Genomic DNA, 10,065 nt, shown 5'->3' on the forward strand with positions numbered 1-10,065 from the left:
GGTAGTGACGAGGAATGTCAAGGCCCTACTAAGATTAAATAAATATAAAGATGATAGGATAAGATAAGCAGTACAATTGAGAATCTACAGTAAGAATCTATACAGGATAATAAGAGTACAATAACGGAAAACAGAGATGAAGGCAAACCACAAGGAAGTAACCGGGGATCACTCAGTATCCCGAGATCTCTTAGAACCCTCAATATATGCCAGGGATCTCTTGGTATCCCGAGGATCTCTCGGTATCCTCAATATATACTAGGGATCTCTTGGTATCCCGAGGATCTCTCGGTATCCTCAATATACTCTAGGGATCTCTTGGTATCCGGAGGATCTCTTGGTATCATCAATGTATGATAGGGATCTCTTGGTATTCCGAGGATCTCTTGGTATCCTCAGTGTATTATAGGGATCTCTTGGTATCCCGAGGATCTCTTGGTATCCTCAATGTACATACTAGGGATCTCTTGGTATCCCGCACTTCAGCTCAAATCGTAAATGCGTACAGGGGATCTCCCAGGATGCCGTCTCATAGTCCCAAAGTAAAACACACAACAATAGCACAAGGAGTACTCAAATAAACTCAACTTCATAACGAGGTAACACAGACAATTCTAACCTAACATGCTTCACGTAATACAAATAAGGCAGTTAAAGCAATTAAGTCAATTAGACATGTTCTCTAACTAACAACAAATTTAAAAGTGCAAGTAGAATAAATAGAAAGGGAAAACACAATTAAAGTTACTTAATAAAAACAGGATTTTCAACAATTAGCATAAGTACGCACTCGTCACCTCACGTACAAGGCATTTCAATTATCACAATACCAATCCTAAGGGGAAAGTCCCCCACACAAGGTTAGACAAGCCACTTACCTCGAACCGGCTCAAAATCAACCCGACACCATGTCTTTGCCACGAGTGCTCGACTCCAAATGGCCCAAATCTATTCAATTCAATTGCATAATGAAAATAACACTTCAAGTAACTGATTCTACAATTAAATTCTAAGCTAATACGCGAAATTATGTAAAATTACCAAAACGCTCCTCGGGCCCACGTCTCGGAATAGGGTAAAATTTATAGTTTCAGAATCCTCACACTCTCACAAGTCTAACCATACAAAAATAATCCATATCTGATGTAAAATCCCCAATCAAAACTCAATTTCTTGGTCTAAGAACTTTTCCCCAATTTTCATAAAAATTCCGAAATTAAAGGATGAATTCATGTTTAGATTAATGGGTTACAATAAAAAAGGAGTCTAGAACCATTATCCAATCGATATCTCTGAAAATCCCTCAAAATTTCGCTTAAATCCGAGCTCCCAAGCTTAAGTCTTGATAAAAATGGCTAAACCCTCGATTTTGAAATCTCATATCTGCCCAGGCGCGTTCTTCTTTGCGAACGCGAGGCTACTATCGCGAACGCGATGCACAAAAGTCCTGCTGGCCAAATTTCTCTTTCACAAATGCGAGGTCCACTCGCGAACGCGTAGCTTACACGGGCAGACCCTATGCGAATGCAATGACCATGTCGCGAACGCGAAGACCAACGGGTCCTTACCTTCGCGAACGCGAAGCATATTTCAGCTGCTTCACCCAGATGCTCTACGCGAACGCGAGACCCTCTCGCGAATGCGATGAATGTTTTCTCTGCAACACAACAGCAGAAAATCTGTTGTCTTTCCAAGTCCAAAAGTGGTCCGTTGAGCATCCAAAATACCCCCGAGGCCTCGGGACCTCAACCAAACCTGCCAACCAAACCTAAAACATCATTCAAACTTGTTCCAACCTTCGGAACGCTCAAAACAACATCAAAACACCTATTTTTCATCGGATTCAAGCCTAAGAATTCCAAAAACTCTAAAATACTCTTTCGATCAAAAAGTCTATCAAACCTCGTCCGAATGATCTAAAATTTTGCACGCACATCACATTAAACACTACGGAGCTACTCCAACTTCTGAAATTCCATTCCGACCCTCAGATCAAAATCTCACTATCGAACTGGAAACTTCAAAAATTCAACTTTCGGCATTTCAAGTCTTAATTAGCTACGGACCTCCAAAACACAATCCAAACACGCTCCTAACCCAAAAATCACCCAAAGGAGCTAACGGAACCATCAAATTTTTATTCTGAGGTCGTCTTCACACTGTTCCAACTACAACCAACTTTCCAACACTTAAGCTCTCATTTAGGGACTAAGTGTCCCATAACTCTCTGAAACTCAAAACTGAACATCCCGGCAAATCAAAATAGCATAAATAAACTTGGAAAAAGCAGTTAATAGGGGATCGGGGTATTAATTCTTAAGGCGACCGGCCGGGTCATCACAGTTTAAGAAAAAAAACCTTCATTACATCCTTTGTTTACATGCCACTAGCTAGTAGCGGCATTTACCTCTCTTTTCCTTGTACCACTCTTTGTCATTATTTTTTTAAACTTTATAAGGAATGCTTCTGAAATCTCTAGTGCCAATACTGTTGTGAATTTGTTTAGTTCTTGTACTGAAATGGAAGACCCCAGATTCGAGGAGAGGGGTTATGTTGTTAGAGCAGAAATTGACACTTCTGCTCCATTTGAGTCTGTGAAAGAGGCTGCTACTCGATTTGGTGGAATTGGATTTTGGAAACCAACTTTTTCACAAATCATTTGATAAGTGCTGGAAGACAAGCCTTGAATACACTCAATGATCAATTTTCGTTTTTCCCCTTTTTTATATATTTTCATAACCTATGGCCTTCACAATAATTTCAAAGTAGTTTAGGAAAATGATTCATGAATATCATAGTTTGCTTTAGGCGCGTAATTAAATTATCATGACTATGAGTACGGTTCTCGTGGCATAGTTGTGATACCTAATTCCCAAATTCGGGTGCACATTTCATGTGACCCGACCACAACTTCGAACAATAATAAAATACACATGTTATAAATTATGGGTACGGTTCCTGTGACACGATTCTCAACTTGTGCAAATATAAACAGGTATACGACAATCGTGACTTGTTCCAGAAATAATTCCATAAATAATTAAAAGCGGTTAGAAGGTTAAAAATGCACAATATGTTTAAAAACGTAATAAATCAGATAATGAAGCCAATTATTAATAGTTGAGCGACCGTGCTAAAACCACGGAACTCGGGAGTGCCTCACACCTTCTCCCGGGTTAATAGAATTCCTTTCCCGGTCTTCTATATTCGCGGACCAAAAAATAGAGTCAACTTCCTCGATTTGGGATTTAAAATAAACAGGTGACTTGGGACATCATAAATATCCCAAATGGCGACTCTGAAATAAATAAAATAATCTCATCTCGAATAATGTCATTTTAATTGGAAAAACTCCCTTATAACCCCCGGGTAAAAAGGAGGTGTGACAGCTCTGGCGACTCTGCTAGGAAAAAGAACCCAGAACTTCTGGTTCAAGGTTCAAGAATTCGAGCTTAGAATAACTGTTATACTTGGATTTTATTTATTATCTGATTCTTATTACATGTTTGAGCCTAATGTGATAAATGCCGCTTTTTACCGCTTTGATATTATTTGAACTGTATATAAACTATTACGAAACCCTTCTTCTCTCTGAGTCTTCTAAATTTTCTGGGAAGTGCACGCTGACATGACTTCTTTTCTGTTAGATTCATACCCTAATTTAGAACGAGGATCGGAACAGTTACAAAAGCCGGATGGCCTTTTGGTTACTGGTACGTTGCACCCCACCCCACCCCACCCCCTCCCCCCGGCTCGAGTTGTCTGCTCGGGTAAGCCAGGTCTAGAACAATACACCCAGGTTTTAAACCTAGAATAACATAGCCTCATGTCAGATCCCTAGTAGGAACGCTTGTTTGCATCATGTGCATTTGACTTTGGGGGCTCAACACAGGGGTTGGGTCCGTCTAGGACAGGTGTACCCAAAAAATCAAAGACCATCCTGATGCATTTTTACGTGCTTCTTGTACATTTATTTGATTCTATTTGCATGTTGACCGGTCGTTTGGAATAGGTAAAGAAAATCAAAAAAACCAAGATGAGGTAGGTATTTGAAAATCCTGAACTCTGCCGAAATTCTGGAAAAAAAAAAGTCATTTCAAAATGAACCAAAATTTTCAAGTGTCATATTTCCCTTGTTCCATCAAAACTGACCAAACTACACGGATCTGATTCTTTCCAGATGTGAGATACGTAGGCAAACCTCATCGGTTCCGGCCCCAATTTTAAAAAATCCAAAAATATTTACCTTTAATTCCTTCTTTAGAAGCATTTCCTTAAAAAGTTCAAAAAAAAAGAATTTTAAACTAAAATAAAATATAAAAAATAGTTTCCGTCTTTCTGAAGTCTTTCATACGAAAAAAAAAAAGAAATAAAAAGAAAAATCAATCAAAAAATCAAAATTCAAAATATGGGTTTCTTTCATTTTGAAGTAGTTTTCCCAAAAATTCAAAAAAAATCAGAAACAAAAATCCAAAAATATTTTTTTTAGGAGTCTTTCTTTCGTGAATGTCATAAAAATTGAAAAATTGAAGTCCAAAAATATTTTCGTTTTTCTTTAGAAGTACTTTTGTAAATTTAAAAACAAAAAACTCAGAAATCCAAAATATTTTCTTAAAAGTCCCTCTTTCGAAAATTAAGAGGCAACATCCATAATCCAAAAAATATTTTCTTTATTCTTTAGAAAAAGAGAAAATAAATGAAAATTCAAATAAAAATATCTTCCTTTTACTTTTGAAATTTCCAAAGTTAAAATCAAAAGAAAAGGAATTTTTAGAAGTCGTTCTTTCAAAAACTAAAATCAAAATCAAAAATCCAAAAAAAAAAATATTTCCTTTCTTTTAAAGCATTTCTTTCGAAAATCTCAAAAAGAAACAAAAAATTCAAAAAAATATGTTTTTCTTTTTCTTAAAGCTTTCATGGTCTAAGTTTTATAAAAGTAAACAAAAAAAAGAGTTAGCTTATTTACTCAATTCTCAATCTTCCCGAACTACGCAAGATCTAATTCATGCGGCATGATGATATGTAGGCAATCCCCATCGGATTCGATCATAGCTATAAAATAAAACTGAATGAAAAATAATTTGGAAAAAAAAAAGAGGAAAAGAAATTTGATTGAGTGAAAAAAAAAAGAAGAAAGAAAAAAAGGAGCGACAAGAAATAAAAGAGTGACAAAAATAAAAAAGAAAAGAGAGTGCCAAGAATAAAAGAGCGACAAAAAAATAAAAAAAATCAAGAGTGATTAAAAAGACAAAAATAAAAGAAAAGAGGTACATACTTAAAGGGTTAGTTAAGGCCGAGATTAAAAATGCAACCGTTCAAGCACATGGTAGAAGCGTTTAGCCATTAGGTGCATTGCATCCCCACGTGCGATTTCCTATACGTTAAATGTCTCAAAACTAACAAGGTTGTGGTGTGAGCAAATTAGCCAAGTTCTGTTCAGGTGGTTGGTTGGTATGCGATGATGAACGCGCAACCTTGCACGTGGCCACAACATTATACACAAAACTGAGCTCCACCTCCCAGAAATACCCATCCTTACCAAGCTCCATATAATCCCCAATCAAATATTCCCCAGTATAATCCTCGCCCAAGAGATCCTTTCAAAAGAATCAGTTCACCCCTATTGGTGAATCATACTTGGGCTTGTTCCAAAAGCTAGTCAGGCGAGGTCTGCTGCAGCCAGTGGCCCCAAATAGGCCAAACCCCAAGTCCCCCTCGCACCGAGCTGACGCTGGATGTGAATACCACTCTAGAGCAGTGGAACACAGTACATAGGAATGTTGGACCCTTAAAAGGGTAGTTGAAGACTTGATTGAAGCTGAAAGAATTGTTTTTCGGGATGAAGAGGCTCCTGATGTGGTGAACAATCTGTTGCCTGCCCACAACACTGGGCCAATAGTCGGAATGATTTGTGAAGATGATGAATTTGATCTGGTACTGAAGGCTATTGCAGCCATTGTCGAAACAGAAGAAAAGCCGAAAGACAGTAGCTAAGCCTGAAAGTTTCCCATCAGACGGGAGTCTCGGTAGCCAGTCTTGCTATACTTTCTGCGTCCGGATTATCTCAGGGTGTGATTCATATGTTTTACTTTATTGTCTTACTTTCCGATGTAAACCCTTCTATCTTTAAAATTCAAAACAAAATTATCAAATGAAATTCTTCCAGGGATGTCTCTTTTCTTAATCTTGTCGTTTTTCTTATTCTCCTTTTAGTTCTGTTAAATGCAAATTTTAATAACATGACATGCTTACGGACTTCATGCCCAGATCTTGGAACGCTATCAGATCTCGAAATAATGAATCAAGAATTAGATCGCAATGAAGATAAGTTTAAGGGAATAAAATAAAGAGTTGGAACAACTGAAGGAATATTGGTTCCAGATTGGAAATGTCCATACATTACAACAAGAGTAATGCTAAAAGAGTGCGTTGTACTTGGGACAAATCGAAGGAAATGTCCCTGAAACAACTGTCAATGCAAATGCAATCAAAAAGTACTATGTTGGATCCTTTATATAGCATTAATGATCTTTGATTGGGATGAAGAAGACTTTCTTTATCACTATCCAAATATTCAACCCTTTGTAAACCCTTTGAGCCGGTTACTTTTCTTTGATTACCCTCTTTGGAACCTGAAAGTGTTATTGAAATTTATTTTTTTGAAAAAATAAAATGAAAAATGAAAAAAAAAAAAGAAAAAAAAAGATACAAAAAAGGGGGGAAGAAAAGACAAAGAAAATGAATTGAAAAAAAAACGGAAAAAAGAAAGAGAAAACAAAACAGAACAGAAGAAAATCAAAAACAAAGTTCCCTGAACTACGTTCGACTTGATTCTGAAAGGATACATAGGTAGCCTCACTCTGGGGTTCAGTCACACCAAAATAAAAATCCGCATTTTCCCAAAGTTAAAATTGGGGCAAAAGTTACGATGATTCAGCGATGGTTTCGCCCGAAGGGTTCCAAAGTTGTAATTCTATCCAAACGCTTTTCCCCCCTCATGTTCAAGTCCTTCCGACCAATCGATGAGAATGTTCAAGGATCAGAGAATACAACTATTTGGATTCGATGCAATCAAATGAGAGAGTCTTATTGGTGAAAACCCACACGGGCACCGTGAGGCGACAGTAAGCAGAGAAACTAAAAATGAGAGAGTCTTCTTAGTGAAAACTCGCAAAGAGCACTATAAGGTGATGGTTAAAAGAGAAATGAGAAAGGTCGGCTCGTGAAAACCTGCAAAGGGCACCGCTGATCGAAAAGAAGATCTTCACCATTGACACAGTCCTGGGTAAGGATTCTCGATTTTGAGGCAAAGGTTATGATGAATTTCTGAGAGTTGGACGGTTTGCACAGATCAGGCATCCAGTCCAAAAGGCATGTCATGTTCATTGAAGTCCGCATGTACTCCAGATAAGTCCTTCTGTCCTTTCCCCGAAAGGGATACTTTTAGTTTAAATTCATTGTCATTTCCATTGTTTATTTTTCTTTGAATCCCTTACGGTCTAACTTTGTTCCGAAACTAAGACAAAGAAAGGATAGTAAGACCGATTTATAGGGGTCTCCTTTGATACAAGCTAATACACGATAAGCTACCCAGCCTCGGCAAGGGCATCGACTTCGACCGACCATGGTGACTGATATTTTGAAATTGAAAACTCTTGGAAGGAGAAAATAATATTAAAGTGCCTATAAAGGCGAATAAAGTTGAAAAAGGTTGAGTCCCACGTGGCTAACCGTCTTGGCAAAGGTTTGAAAAGCAAAGGTACCCCAAATGCTATGAAATTAAAATTGGAAGAAAAAAGCCAGAAATGAAAGGCCTATGAAGGCGAAAAAAAGTTAAAAATGGTTAAGTCCCACGCGACTAGCCATTGCAGCAAAGTTTGAGGAGCCAAAAGTTCCCCAATGCTCCAAAGTTAAAAAAAGAAAAAAAGAAAAAAAAAAGTTAGAAGGGAAAGGCCTAAGAAGGCAAAATAAAGTCGAAAAGGTTGAGTTCCACCGACCAATCATCATGACAAAGTCTGGAAAAGCCAGAGTTTCTCCAGGGTCTGAAATGCAATCGGTATTCAGGAAACAACCAGTTGCAGATGAAAGGGGCCGAGATCATGTGGTTGAAATAATCAAGGCCACAAAACCAACCACCATTTCAAACAGACGAATTGTTCTTTGTTTGAAAAATAGGAAACAGGTGCAATGCACAAGCAACCTTGCAAGAAGCGGGTGCTACCAAAAACAAACTGCTCAAGAGCTAAAAAATAGCTTTGCAGCAACAAATCCAAAAAAGGAAGTCTCCTCCAAAATTCTTTCCCGCATTTACTCATTCTATGAAATTAAAAAAAATGATGATGAAAATGAAAAAAAAAATAAAAAGAAGAAGAAAAATTCAAAATCATGGTAGTATAGGGTCTCCAATCCTTAGCTGCGACTTTTCCAACATAGGGTCACACTCCCTAGTTGATGTCGGCATAACCCGATGACTTTTCCAACAGAGGGTCCCACTCCCTAGTTGATGCCGGCATAACCCGATGATTTTCTAACATAGGGTCTCACTCCCTAGTTGATGCTGCCATAACCTGATGATTTTCCAATATAGGGTCACACTCCCTAGTTGATGTCGGCATAACCCGATGACTTTTCCAACATAGGGTCCCACTCCCTAGTTGATGCCGGCATAACCCGGTGACTTTTCCAACATAGGGTCTCACTCCCTAGTTGATGCCGGCATAACCAGGTGACTTTTCCAACTTAGGATCTCACTCCCTAGTTGATGCCGACATAACCCGATGACGTTTCTAACATAGGGTCCCACTCCCTAGTTGATGCCGGCATAACCCGATAACTTTTCCAACATAGGGTCCCACTCCCTAGTTGATGCCGGCATACCCCGATGACTTTTCCAACATAGGGCCCCACTCCGTAGTTGATGCCGGCATAACTCGATGACTTTTCCAACATAGGGTCCCACTCTCTAGTTGATGTCGGCATAACCCGATGACTTTTCCATCACAAGGTCTCACTCCCTAGTTGATGCTGCCATAACCAGATGACTTTTCCAACATTGGGTCCCACTTCCTAGTTGATGCCGGCATAACCCGATGATTTTTCCAACATAGGGTCCCACTCCCTAGTTGATGCCGGCATAACCCGATGACTTTTTCAATATAGGTTTTTACTCCCTAGTTGATACCGGCATAACCCGATGACTTTTCCAACATAGGGTCCCACTCCCTAGTTGATGTCAGCATAACCTGATGTCGGCATAACCCGATGATACTCCAACAGGGTCCCCATTCCCTAGTTGATGCCAACATAAGGTCACCATTTCCCTAGTTGATAATTTTCCAACAATAGGGTCCTCAATCCCTAGTTGATTTCATTTTAGATATAGGGTCTCCACTCCTTAATCTCATTTTCTCAAGGATTAACAATCCTGATTTTATTGCTTTCAATAATGAAGTAGTATAGAGTTTTGGTTACAAATAACTTACGAAATTTTCCTAGTGAACATTGGGATAGAAAAATTTCGTTTGTTTGTTTGTTTTGGTACCTGAGCAGGTTTTTACCTTGAGGCACAAGTTTCGAGACGACTAAAAGAAGAAAGTCTCAATCCAAGATAAAAGAAAAAGAACAAAAGAAAAGAAATGAACTCAAAGTGCAGAAGCGGGGAAAAGATGTGGACTGCTCAAGACATGATTGAAGTCACAAGCTTTGCATGTCCCATTTTGATTCAAAAGCTGAAGAGGAATGAACTAGCACCTGCAGCTATCAAGCATCAAGATTCATATCAGAGCCTGCATGAAGAACCAGCCAAGACTCAAGATCAAGCTTCAGAAGACTTTTAGATAGGAATCTTGTAACTCGTATCTGATAGGATTAGTTTAGTTTTTCATTTTGATTTTGGTGTAATAAGGAGCTTAGCAAGCAGACATCAGCAACTGTAGTGAAATCACAGCTATTCGATAGTCTCAGCTACCAAAACTTTCAGAACTATACTAATCTGATTCCTTTATAGCCAAGGATATGTAGGCAACCTCCGAAGCAAGGTTCGGTCAAGCTTATTCAAAATGCTTC

The sequence above is a fragment of the Nicotiana sylvestris genome, chromosome 11 (genome assembly GCF_000393655.2).
Source record: "Nicotiana sylvestris chromosome 11, ASM39365v2, whole genome shotgun sequence".
In the NCBI taxonomy this organism is placed as follows: Eukaryota; Viridiplantae; Streptophyta; class Magnoliopsida; order Solanales; family Solanaceae; genus Nicotiana; species Nicotiana sylvestris.